The sequence below is a fragment of the Triturus cristatus genome, chromosome 10, assembly GCF_964204655.1.
Source record: "Triturus cristatus chromosome 10, aTriCri1.1, whole genome shotgun sequence".
NCBI classification, from domain to species: Eukaryota; Metazoa; Chordata; class Amphibia; order Caudata; family Salamandridae; genus Triturus; species Triturus cristatus.
Window position 1 is genome coordinate 71,243,865 of NC_140593.1, and position 14,649 is coordinate 71,258,513.

Consider the following 14,649-nt stretch of genomic DNA (forward strand, 5'->3'; position numbering starts at 1 on the left):
GTGAGACCGGACTGACCTAAGGCAGTGGAGCCAAATCGCACAGGTCACAGAGAAGTCAAATAGAAGGCACATGTGTTTTGAAGGCCTGTGCATGTCCTTAATGTGCAGCCTATGTGAGGGCAACCATAAGATGGCTACCGCTCTAAAATGGAACCTACGAAGTCAATGTGTAATATCGTATACAAAGTGAATTTATCGATGAAACGTTATGCAAAACACTTGTACATACTGCATTGGCCATTCGCGGTTCGCTGATACCGAGATAGGCAGGGTAGGGCCATGCCTCCTACGCGGTCCCAAAATTTACAGTACCACATCCTTTGCTCTAGTGTAATCTCTCACCCAGGTAACACATGCTCATGGTCTCAAGTAGCTGTTAGGACATGTGATGCTTTCTGCCTCTCTAAATTAAAAGGAAAATGTGTCAGGCTGTCACAGTACTTATCACTTACTGTACCACAGTAGTAAATGTGCTTTGAAATTGCCAATCAAATATCGTTTTCTGCCTAGAATCACACCATGAGTCTGTGTGCACACAGGAATTGTTGTCAGAGATTTAATTTGTGTTGCTGTTGTTCTGTTAGACTTGCACTCGCAGGAAAGGGGCAGCTTGTTTTCTTGAACTGTGATGGTTAGCATTCAGCAGAAATCACTATTTCACAAATGAGAGGGAAATGCTAACGCATTTGAAATCAACATGGTAGATTTTCCTTCCACTCCTGTAATGGGTGAGGTAATTCCTACATGTTCAAAACTCCAATTAACCCTTACCACACATGTACTCTTACATACATGTCTGCAGTCTTCATGCAGTTGTGAAAGCGTCTATGCAGATCTCTCTTGCACCTGACAATACACAGTCATAAGAAACTCACTCTTAGCACACAGGCAGGAGCTTCTCCTACACTCCCATGGTTACTAATCAGCACTATGTGGTATTTCAGATAGCAGTGTGTAATGCTAACGCATTCAACGTCACCAAGGCTCATTTCCTTTGCTCTAGTTTAATCTCTCACCCAGGTAACACATGCTCATGGTCTCAAGTAGCTGTTAGGACATGTGCTCTTTTCTGCCTCTCTAAATTAAAAGGAAAATGTGTCAGGCTGTCATAGTAATTATCAGTTACTGTACCACAGTAGTAAATATGCTTTGAAATTGCCAATCAAATATCGTTTTCTGCCTAGAATCACACCATGAGTCTGTGTGCACACAGGAATTGTTGTAAGAGATTTAATTCGTGTTGCTGTTTTTCTGTTAGACTTGCACTCGCAGAAAAGGGGCAGCTTGTTTTCTTGAACTGTGATGGTTAGCATTTAGCAGAAATCACTTTCACAAATGAGAGGGAAATGCTAACGCATTTGAAATCAACATGGTAGATTTTCCTTCCACTCCTGTAATGGGTGAGGTAATTCCTACATGTTCAAAACTCCAATTAACCCTTACCACACATGTACTCTTACATACATGTCTGCAGTCTTCATGCAGTTGTGCAAGCGTCCATGCAGATTTCTCTTGCACCTGACAATACACAGTCTCCAGAAACACACTTTTAGCACACAGCCAGTTGCTTCTCCTACACTCCCATGGTTACTAATCAGCACTGTGTGGAATTTCAGATAGCAGTGTGTGATGCAAACACATTCAACGTCACTAAGGCTCATTTCCTTTGCTCTAGTCTAATCTCTCACCCAGGTAACACATGCTCATGGTCTCAAGTAGCTGTTTGGACATGTGCTCTTTTCTGCCTCTGTAAATTATAATGAAAATGTGTCAGGCTGTTACAGTGATTATCACTTACTGTACCACAGTAGTAAATATGCTTAGAAATTGCCAATCAAATATCGTTTTCTGCCTAGAATCACACCATGAGTCTGTGTGCACACAGGAATTGTTGTCAGAGATTTAATTTGTGTTGCTGTTGTTCTGTTAGACTTGCACTCTCAGGAAAGGGGCAGCTTGTTTTCTTCAACTGTGATGATTAGCATTCAGCAGAAATCACTATTTCACAAATGAGAGGGAAATGCTAACGCATTTGAAATCAACATAGTAGATTTTCCTTCCACTCCTGCAATGGGTGAGGTAATTGCTACATGTTCAAAACTCCACTTAACCCTTACCACACATGTACTCTTACATACATGTCTGCAGTCTTCATGCAGTTGTGCAAGCGTCCATGCAGATCTCCCTTGCACCTGACAATACACAGTCATAAGAAACTCACTCTTAGCACACAGGCAGCTCCTTCTCCTGCACTCCCATGCTTACTATTCAGCACTGTGTGGTATTTCAGATAGCAGTGTGTAATGCTAACACATTCAACGTCACCAAGGCTCATTTCCTTTGCTCTAGTCTAATCACTCACCCAGGTAACTCATGCTCATGGTCTCAAGTAGCTGTTAGGACATGTGCTCTTTTCTGCCTCTCTAAACTATAATGAAAATGTGTCATGCTGTGGACAGCTCATATGATAGGATTTAAAAAGCTCATAAAAAATATAGTAATATATTTAAATTACATAAAGGTATTTTTTTTTCCAGTTTCTTTCAGGTATTGCTGAACAACACTGAAATAAATTAAAGATGCCTATAAAAACAAGAAAGAGAAAAGAACAGCAACAACATGTATATTTGAAGACAACTGCACAAAAAAAATTAGTTGAAGAATCTCATGTTGGAAAAAAGAAAAAGTCTTCTGGTAAGCAGACTAAGGATTTTTTTAAAAATATCCTCAAGCAAAGAAAAAATGTAAAAAATATATCCAGTGCAAATAGTGTTTCAAGAAGAAAACAACAAGACAATCGACAGAAAATACCAAATGCTAATGTACAATCAGAAGTAAGAAAGAATGACTTAAAAAGAAAAATAGATTTTAAAAACATTCGTAGAAAAATGTTTCAGAGAAGAGTGATGTTTAATTTGCTAAAGGATGTTAAAAAATATAAGAAAGCCAAATTTTATAAGAAAAAGAAACAAATAGAGTCAATTGTCGCAAAGGCTTTGGAATTAAAAAGAAAACTATTCATTTTAATTTTGAACAGGATCCGTACATTAGATAAATTAGTCAATGTAATGAAGTCAAAAAGCAAAAGGAAAAGAGTAGTGAAAAAAAATAACTTTTGTAAAGTGTTCTTAAGAGAATGGAAGCATAGTTCAAGTACTGAACCATTTTTTAATGAAGAGAGTTATCTTCAAAGTAATAGTTTGCTGCATGCAGTTGACACCAATGGTCGAGCTTATGAAGTTAAAGATGGTTGTGTAATGGAAAAGGAGAAAATGGTTGAAAGAAATGAGGAAGAAGTGTTAGCTGATGAGGTTATGGGGAGACGTCCTAAAGCCCCAGTGTACACTTGGAATTGTAGTAGTATTTGTACTGTACGACAGGAATCTATTGATAAATTACGTGACTTTCTTAGAGAATATAGTAAAAACAGTGTTAAACAGAAGATTAAGATGCTTCAAGTACTAGATCCATGCAGAGTGAGAAAGAATACTGGTTTGCAAGGACGTTCTCTGGCTTGTCTTTCTAGGAAAGTTTGTCAAAGTGTTTTTCACCATTTTAGGATGCTGGCAGTACATCATACTGAAATGAGAAAGTTTGTGAGAAGATTGTATTTTGCTAAAAGTCCAGCACTAAAGTTACATGAGTTGAATAGTGCTCTGTTCCGTGGATCTGTATCAGATGTGAAGAAGGTTTGTGAGGATATTGAGTTTTGTTACTTTGGTCCAGAGCAAGAAAGTGCAGGAAATGACACAGTTTTTGAAGAAAATGTGGATGAGAATGTAGAACCCACTGTTAGTAAAAAATTTGAAGATCACATGACAAAATTTACTATCGTCTCTAATGAAAGACCAAATATTACTTGTATTTGTTGATGGAGAAGCCATTATAAAATTCAAACAAGGTATGTAGATCTCTATAAAAAAAAGTGAAAAAGAAAATAATCATGAGTGGAAGGATTTTGCTACATATTTGTTTCTGGAAAATTGTTTTGATTTGGGTGAAGTTCAGCGTATTTGTAAATACTGTTATAATAAGTTAGAAGAAAATAAAATGCCAGCTAGAGCTGTACATAAAAATTTAGAATTGGTTGATATTCCTGCAGAACGTTCTGATTTAAATACGTATGAGTCTATACTCATTCAATGTGTCTATCCGTTTCAGACTATAGTTCGTATGAAGCCCAAAACAGGAAAATTACCTCCTTCAGATTTACAAAGAGGTTTAAAAGGAAGAGTTGTCTATTTGCCATTAGATTTGAAAAAAAATATTGAAACAATTGATGCAGATAGTTTGGAAACTGAACCATTAGTTATTCTGGTAATGGTGTACCTACAAAGAATAAGAAAATTTGGCAGGAGCTGGTAGATGTACGACAAGTACAAAGAGCAAATTTATATTTGAAAAGAAATAATAAATGGTATGAATCAATTTATATGGATGAAGATGAACAAGTTTTACTAGCAGACACAGGAATACCAACTGGGCAAATTGAAAAAGTGGATAAGTCAAAAGAAGAAGAAATTTATGAACATTTCAGCATACATCCTCTTCATTCTAAAGAAGTTATGGGAAACACTATTGATCTCTTTCAGATGAAAAAAGCAAAAGGAACTCCTGTGAGTGTATGGGAGGAGAGCTTGGAAGCTCGTTGTTTTCCCCAGCTGTTTCCTACAGGAAAAGGTGGACGATATGATGAACGTCCAGTACAGATTCCTGCTTCTGAGTATCGGACTACAAGATTATATGCAGAAGATCCAAGATTTCGTCAGAGTGTTCCTTATTTGTTCCATCTTTTATTTGAAAGTGACTTGTCTGCACTATCTTATGCAGTAAATCACATTTTAAAAACTGGAGTACATCTACATAATGTGTCTGCAAAGGATTTTATGAACAAAGTGCAACAGCGAGATGATTATTTGAAATCTCAATTGATTAATTTGATGGCTTGTCAGCGTGGGACTAATGAATATTGGTACCGACGCCATGGAGAATTGAAATGTATGTTACGGAATTTAGGAACTCCTACATGGTTCCTTACCCTAAGCTGTGCTGAGTACGCTTGGGATGATTTACTGGATTTTCTTCGAGAGGCAAATTCAAATATTGAAAACATCCAATACAAGACAGCAGGAGAATTGTGCTCATTGGATCCGGTTAATGTTTGCAGATATTTCAATCATAGATTTGAGGCTATGATGTCCTTCATCTGCAATAAAAAAAATCCACCTCTTGGAGAAGTTGTGGATTTCTTTTGGAGAAAAGAGTACCAAGCAAGAGGTGCTCCTCATATTCATCTGCTGTTGTGGATCAAGGATGCCCCAAAATTTGGAACAGATTCTGATGATGCAGTTTTATCTTTCATTGAAGAATATGCAACATGTGCTATACCTAAAAGCACAGAAGAAAAAGACTTAAAAGAGCAAGGTTTACGTTTCCAAAGTCATTGGTGTGGAAAATACTGTCGACGAAAGTACAAGAGTAAAGATAAATTCTACACAAAATGTCGATTTGGATTTCTACGACCTGTTCTTTCAAAAGGAAGAGTAAACAGTTTTATGTCAGCTGTGCGACATACTATTACAAGGAAATCGCCGAAAAATACCTACAACCTAAGAAGAAAAGAAGAGTCAAAATATATAAATGACTACAACCCAGTCATTTTATCCATGTGGAATGCTAACATGGATATACAGTATGTAGCTGAAAATTCTATTGCTGTTGCTCGGTATGTCACATCTTACATCACTAAATCTGAGAAAACGGAATTGAAAGAAATGTGGGAAGAGATTTCTCACGAGAAGACTGTCAGTAAAAAGCTATACAGTTTCAGTTTAAAGATGTTATCGCATCGAGAAATTGGATCATACGAATGTTCAGATAGGTTATCATCTGCAAGTCTGTACTCGAAATCCAGAAGAATAATTTGGGTAAGTTTAGGCCTTGCAGGAATGCGAAATCGGGTGCTGAAATCTATTCGAGAAATTGAATATTTAGCAGAGTACGAACCGGAAAGTACAGACATTTTAAGAACAAACATGTTGGACACATATTACCCACAAAGAAGTCATCATCTTGAGAACATGTGTCTCTATGAAGTGCTGCAGAACTACATTTTTAAATGGAATGCCACAGAAGACATCAACAATGGAAAATATAAAGTCATTGGTGAGGAAGGATGTTTGGTGAAGCAAACAAAAGGAAGTTTGATTAATCACAGGAAGCTGAGTTGCGACACTACTGACAAGAAGGAATTTTACTACTTAGCACTTTTACAGTTGTTTAAACCATGGCGTTCAGAGGATGAATTACTTGGAGAATTTCAGAGCTATGAAGATTCCTTTAATGCATGCAAAGATAACATAGAATGCAGTACTTTCTCAACTTATGTACAAATGTTAAATGAAGAAATTGAACAAGAAGCAACAATTGCAGCTGAAGTAGCTAGAGACAGTTCTCAAGACAGTCAAAGTTCTGGGACGCTCAGTCAAGATCCTCTAGGTCAACCAATCGTAGAAAATGAAGCTGCAATAGCCATGAATGAAGTGGAAACAGCTATGAATCAAGCACAGGAAGATTTAATGAACTTACCAAATTTGGAACAACAACTGAATGATGAACAACAACAAATTTATGAGGAAGTCACAAAACAAATTGATCATGGATTACTACATGAAAATAAAGAGTGCTCATGCACATCATTTGAACCAATCAGAATGTATGTGAGTGGACCAGCTGGAACTGGAAAAAGTTTCTTAATTAAAGTAATTAGAAGCTACCTACAGAAAAAAACTGATTCAACTTTGTCTTGTGTTGTTACTGCTCCAACTGGGTTAGCAGCATATAACATAAAAGGAATTACCCTCCATCGTTTGCTAATGTTACCAGTAGAGCATGAGAACAAAATACAATACCACACGCTAACAGGAGAAGCATGTTTTGAAGTTTCAAGAGTATTGAAAAAAATGAAAGTTCTCATTATTCATGAGGTAAGCATGGTATCAAACTTAATGCTTGCCTTTGTGCATTTAAGAATGCAACAAATTCTAAAGACAAACTATGACGTGTTATTTGGAGGAAAACATGTTATAGTTTTTGGGGATCTTCTGCAGCTTACTTCACTTAAAGGACAACCAGTATTTCATACTCTTACACATGAAGACACGAAAAAGTCATTAGGAAGTATAGGTAATGTGAATATTTGGACATACTTTGAGTACAAAGAACTCATTACCAATATGCGGCAAGCAAATGATGATGATTATGCAAGTATTCTCAAAGATATCAGAATTGGACTACTCACAGAACATGGAAGAAAAGCTTTACAGAGTCGATTGCTATGTAATTTGTTTCCAACAGAACAAATAGTTCCAGAGAAACTATACAAAAATATTGCAGGAAAAAATACTGTAATCTGCTTAATGCCAACACTACATGAATGCTCCATATTCAATCAAGAACTTTTGAAATTGGAAAATGAAGAGATTATAAAACTGGAAGCTGTGGATAAAATACAACATGAAGGAATAACTATTATTTTGACAAGCAAATTGACAACTAAATTGGATTCTCTAGAGAAAAACATTTCGAAAACAGCTGGTTTAGAAAATAATCTTTATGTATGTATGAACTGTCGAGTAATTTCAAGACGTAATTTGGATGTAGGAAAAGGTTTAGTGAATGGAGCTATGGGTAAAGTTGTGGGTTTTGTAAAATACCAGAAAAAAGATGGAATTGAATTTTTAAAAATAAAATTTGATGCGATTGAAGAGGTTGAAGACATTAGTCGTTGTTCAGTTCGTTTTTTGCTTGTGAAAGACTTATATGTACGTAGGAAGCAGTTTCCGTTTTCTCTAGCATATGCTGTAACTATTCACAAATCTCAAGGATTAGCTGTAGATAGTGCTTTTGTAAACATTGGATCTAGTGTGTTTAAAGAAGGTATGGCATATTTTGCTTTGTCACGCGTGAAAAAAATATCTGGTTTATTCATGATAGACTTTGATGACTCAAAAGTTAGTGCTGATGCAAACTGTGTAAAGGAGTATAATAGATTAAGAAGAAGCTATGCTCCTCATTTAGGTCAGTATCCTGTGTTTGAAAAACGTGTTGTTTGTCGGAAAAGGAGAATTGAGAATATCTGTAATGAGGATGTACAGAAGAGAAAACAAAAAGAGAGTGATGTGATTCCAAGCAAAAAGAAAAAGGACAATGTTGAAGAGGTTGTTGGTTGTCATTTTGAAAATAGCTCTGGTGTCAACTGCTACGCAAATGTAGTGCTGAATGTTGTATTTTATCTTGAAATTTTGAAAGAGCAGATAATACTAAATCATGGAAAAAGATTCTGTTCTTTGCTGAATTTCCTTTATGAGAAGCTGAGTAATGATAAAACTAAAATAGAAAGTGCTTCTGATGTTAGAAATCTTTTAGATGTATGTTCTGGATGTACACAGTTTACACAAAATGTCCAGCAAGATGCACAGGAATTCTTAATGTATATGCTTATGGTTCTGGAAGATGAAGGGGTAGAAATAGAAAATATATTTGGTGTCTCTTATAAATGGTGACATTGTTGTGAAAATTGTTTGAACACACATGCAGCAGTGATGTTGATTCTGAAAGGTTCATATATTTAACATTACCAGAGAGTAAAACTGTGACTTTTAGTAAATTAGTTAAAGATGCTAATCACAGCATGGAATGTTCTCTATGTAAATCTGAAATGTTATCAACGTTATTTTTTAAGAAATATGGACAGTATGTAATTTTAATGATACAACGTTGTAGAGCTGATGGAACAAAATTGGACACTTTATTAAAGAAGTTTGTAGGAAATCAATTATCAATATCAGGAAAACTTTTGTTGCAGTTGCAATCATTTTTCATGATGGACCTTCTATAACTTCTGGCCATTACACAGTTTATCTAAAATGTGAAAAAGGATGGACACTGTGTAATGATTCTCAATTGATTTACAAGCAACGTTTGCCTTATGATTTACCAAATTGTTACTTAATTTTTCTAAAACCAAAATTTTAGAAAAAAATTCCAGCATCTGAAGAAACCATTATTTCAATTTTATAGGATTAAGATTGGATATTTCACTTAAAAAGGATTTAAAAATTACCATTTGGCCACATGGAAAGGTAATTGTAACAATTGTGGACTTATTTGACAGATATTATTTTGCTGTATGTGCTTCAGCAACAAGATTTACAGACGTTATTTATTGCAAATCGTTATTGTTCTAAGAAGATATTTTTAATATATATGTTACATTTCTATCAAGGTATGTTTTACTAAGGATAGATTAAGGGCTTTTTTAAACAATCTTTCAGATTGTTTATTTTTTTGCCCGCTGTTAAATGATGAATACAAATGATTTCACAATTTTCAGTGAAAATCAATATATTCTGAAAACAGCAAAAAAAGGGCAAAAAATGACTTTGTAAAATATGAAAATATGTGTACTGTTTTCTTAAATGTATTTTTGAATATTAATACTTTTTTTCTTTTTTTTCAGATCTAGAAAGAAAATTTAGGAAATGTAATCCATTTTTCTTGCAATTTAAAAATGAACATTTATTTGTAATTAAGTTATTTTGTTAGTGAGGTAAGTTTAAAATATCTGTATTTCTCACCCCTTCACTTTCATGCTCCATTTTCTTCACTTGTCCTCATTCTGCTCTTCTCATTCCTCTCCCCTCTCTCTTTTTCTGCTTTACTGCTCTTTCATAACTCACTCACTCCTTCTCTACTACTCCCCTAGGTTTACTGCCTCCATCACTATTTTTTCAACCATGTTTCTCTCCCTGTCTCTATATGTCTCAGTCATTCTAAATACTTTACTCCTTCTCAGGTCCTTGCTCTCTGTCTCTGTTTCTGTCTCTCTCCCTTAGTCTGTCTTACCCTTAATTTCATTAACATCTCTGGGGCATATTTACAAGCCCTTGCCCCACCACTACGTTACTTTTCATGACGTACTGGTGGTGCAGGGAGCACCTCCATATTTACAAGGAGAGGAAAAGCCACCCTGCGTGACTTTTCCTCTCTTTGTAATTACAGCCACTTCATACGCAGCAATGTGTGTTGAAGGGGCGTTCCATGGGTGTTGTTGTGGGTGTTCCCATGCTACACCCATAGAACTAGACATATCTCCATATTTACGAGAAATCGTAAGTCTGGAGTTGCGTGTGAATGCTAGGCCACCCTAGAGGTGGCGTAGCGAGGCACGACGAGGAGAAATGTTTTAATTTCTCCTCGTTTTTTCCTCTTTCAGTGCATGCTGTTTTCTACAGCACGCATTAAAAGAGGAAAAAAGTCTCTTATGTTGTGTTAAACTGTTTAGATGTTGGTTAGCTCTAAAACGAGCCGTTGTTTTAATTGAGTTTTTTTTTTGTACCTATAAGTAAGTACCGATGCAGAGTCTAAAGATCAAGAGGAAGACTCTGTTCCCTTCATCTGTGAAATGTACACCGACTCCTCTATAGATGCCTTGCCACTCCCCTCACTATTTCTTATTTTTTCCTGGGACGAAGAGCTGAACAGGTATTAATTTTAATAGAAAATGGCAGAACAGCAGTCTACTTCAGGGAGTGAGGAGGAGATTTGGATGCGCTCAGAAGCATTGGTTCATAGTAGTTTCTCTTCCAGAATCTTCATACACCATAGCCACACCCCTCACTATGTCTTCTTATTACCTGGGACAAGGAGCTGAGAAGCAATCAATTTTAATTGAAAATGGTAGAACAGCAGTGTATTTCAGGGAGTGAGGTGGAGACGTGGATGCACTCTGAAGGTGTCTTTCAGTAGAACGACAAAATGTAAAGAAAGGTAGTTGTAAAATGGAGGATTATATACTTTTAAAAAAAAAAAGAACTCATTGGCTGTTTCAGACCATTTTACAATAAAAACTAGGCTGTATGTTTAAATTTTTAAAAGCATGTTTTGTATTGGTCCAGAAAAATGTGTTCCCACAGAACATCACTTTGGATTTGCTGTTAGGTTTGAAAAGTTAAGCAATCTTGGTCTTTGGATTAGAAACATTATGTGCTGAACTTCTGACTCTCTGCTCACACCAGTGTTCCATGATCTGTTGCTATGCTAGCAGGCAGAAGTCATATTGGGGGTAGAAATCATTTGGAAAGGGTTGAAATTTGCAAAAAAAAGAAATGTGTGTTTCCATTTAAAAGAAAGGTGAAGAACGTGAAAAGGGGGCAGGGTACAGAGTTCCTGACCCCCTAGGTTTTGTCAGGGGGTCAATGAAGGACCATGAAGAGTGAAAAAAACATTTTATTTAAAAAAAAAAAAATCGCGATGTGCGCGCACGGCAAAAAAAATAAAAAAAATAAAATAGAGTTAAAAATCAAATTTAAGTGTTTAGATGTTAGGTGGCTCTAAAAAGAGCGGTTGTGTTAATGGAGGGACAGAGGAAAAAAAAACCTTGACAAAAATTATAAGGTGCCGCACGTGTGCTGCTGTATCTTGCTCTCTATTAGCGGAATGCTGCTCTCCGCAAAAGAGATAAGAGCATAACACGTATTGCACCTTATATGCACCCTCTCAAACAGAGGGTGAATATCCAGAGGAGCAGAACTAGGTGAAGCTGCCGCGGAAGATGAAGTGCTCGGCTGAGCTGCCGATGATGTGCTCGGCTGAGCTGCTGGAGGGTTTTCTCTAGCAGCTCGAGCAAAAGCCACCGGCTGTACATCCCTAACGTGCCTGATCATAGTGTGGATACTAAAATAGTATTTCTTATTAGGATCCCCTCTTGATAAGACACGAGAGCAAAGATGCAGGTGACTTTGGGTGCATTCACTTTTTTCTGCCCCTGTGGAAATGTAAAAAATTGCCAAATGAAAGAGTCTTTCTGTTTCCTCTGTCTCTGTCTGACAAGGGTCTCCTGCTCACTCCCAGAAGATGCCTGCTGCTCTGCCATTCTGAAGTACTGAAGTACTAGAAAAGCTGCTCAGCTCCTTCTCCCAGGGAATCAGAAGTAATAATGAGGGGAGTGGGTGTGGTGTAGGAAGTTTCTGGAACTGAAACTACTATAAACCAATGAAAAGTGTTGTTTCTTGATCACATCACTTGCCGTGCGCGCACGGTGCACGCACAGTGCACGCACGGTACAAGCACGCATGCGCGTACGTAGCACGCGCGCATGCGCGTACAGAGTACGCGCGTACGACGCATGCGCGTACGTAGCACGCGTGTACAACGCACACGTGCATGCGCGTAGGTAGCACGCGCGTATGCGCGTACGGCGCACGCGCGTTCCACGAAGAACGTAGCACGCGCGCATGCGCATGCGCATAATGACAACACACGCGTACGGGTCACGCATGAAGTACGCATGCGCAAGTGAAACACTTTACCATGCGCGCACCGTAAGCGTACCATGCGCGCACCGGAAGCACACCGTGCGCGCACGGTAAAAAATCCTTAAAAAAAAAAAAATATGTTTCGAGGTTTATAGAAGATATTAAATATGCTGTTCAACTATATCCAAAATAAAAAAAAAAAAGCTGAGACATTCCATATTGCAGAATACAGTAAATCTATAGTAATATACATAGGTAACTTATTGAAAAATAAATAATTAAAAAATATAATAAAACATTCATAAATTAGCATTTAAAAAACCTTGCAAATTCACTTAAAAAAACCATAGGTTTCACAGACGTTATAGTTAGGAATTAGCATTTAAAAAACCCTTTAAATTCACTGAAAAAAACCATAGGTTTCACAGACGTTATAGTTACGTATTAGCATTTAAAAAACCTTGCAAATTCACTGAAAAAACCGTAGGTTTCACACACGTTATAGTTAGCTGGACATTTCTCTCGAAAAAAACCATTGAAATTCCCCCGTTATAGTTAGTTCAGCTAACTATAACTCGCGCGCCCGCAATCCACTGCTGATGACGTCACATATTACATCACTCATGACATGGTCAGTGACATCACTGATGACATCACTGATGACATCTCAAATGACATCACTGATGACATCACTGATGACATCATCTATGTGATAAATTACTGCATCTTCTCACACCCTAATTTAACCGTTGATACTCGGACTCAAAATTTCAGACGTCCATTCTCAAAACTAAAGATACTCCAATACCAATAAATACATACCCACTTATTAACTCTTAGGTTTACATACACCTCCACTCATTCATATGTACAGTCACTCATACTTACAGTCACTCCGTACAAGACTATCATATACATTAATGCACCAACATAGACACACACCACCAATCATCCATAGAGGTAATGTCACACCTAGTCAGTCATGCAAATAATTAATCACACTCCCATTTACTCACCTATGCAGTTATACACACACAAGTTCACTGGCTCATAAAAATAGTACCAAATTCTTACGCTCTTATACAATCATTGATACAAGCACACACTCATCCATACAGCCACTCTCACAATCACACACTCTCGCATATACCCACTTATATACTTTTACACGCATATATACTGCCTTTCACATATATAGTTAGTCACAAATGTACCACTGAGATATACATTCAAACCCTAACACACCCATACATACACTCACTCAACCATACATTTCATCACAGATGCACTCTTAAAACCATGCAGCCATGGAATCACTCACTCACACATCTATGCACAGAGTCACACACAGCCTAACCACACAAACACTCAAGCACCCATACAGATACTCAGAGAACCAATCGATAACCTATATAGACACTCATATGGCTATTCAGAAAACCATGCAGCCACTTATACACCAACAGACAGAAACATGAAGACATTCAAACAGTTTAGTCACTAGTCTGCAGTAAGATACATTTAATGACTCACTTTTTCAGTGTATTACGCACGTAGAAAATCATCCATTCACACACTTGTACAGCCACTCATTCTTCCACAGGCCTTTCACTATAAATATATAAAACATATTTAAATTTTACAGAAACACACAGTCACTGGATGATGTCATCAGTGATGTCATTTGAGATGTCATCAGTGATGTCATCAGTGATGTCACTGACCATGTCATGAGTGATGTAAAATGTGACGTCATCAGCAGTGGATTGCGGGCGCGCGAGTTATAGTTAGCTGAACTAACTATAAAGGGGGAATTTCAATGTTTTTTTCGAGAGAAATCAGTGTATATATATATATATATATATATATATATATATATATAGTAATGGTAAACAGGACTACACAATATACAGTGGGATATGTAAACAAAATAGCAACAGGTATCCGAGCTACATAATGAGTGAACAAAAATACGTAGAAACAATACAAAAAAGAAGAATTCTATTAACAGTAGGACATGTGAATGCAACAGTTCTGAAGTAGTTGAGCTAGGGAGGGTAGAGTAGATGCATAGTTTTCAACGAGGTGGAGCTCAAACATGGCATCTTAGCACTTAACGTTCATGACAACTTTGTGCTTTACGGAGTAAGCACAACAGCAATAGCACAAGGTACATAGAGAGTAGATAAAAGTATATAATAACGGTAAAAATGATTAAACGAAATACAGTGGGGTTTTGTAAACAAAATAGCAGCAAGTACCCGAGTTATATAAAGTGTAAATAAAAATGCATAGCGACAATAAATCAAAGAAGAATATGATAGACCGTGTA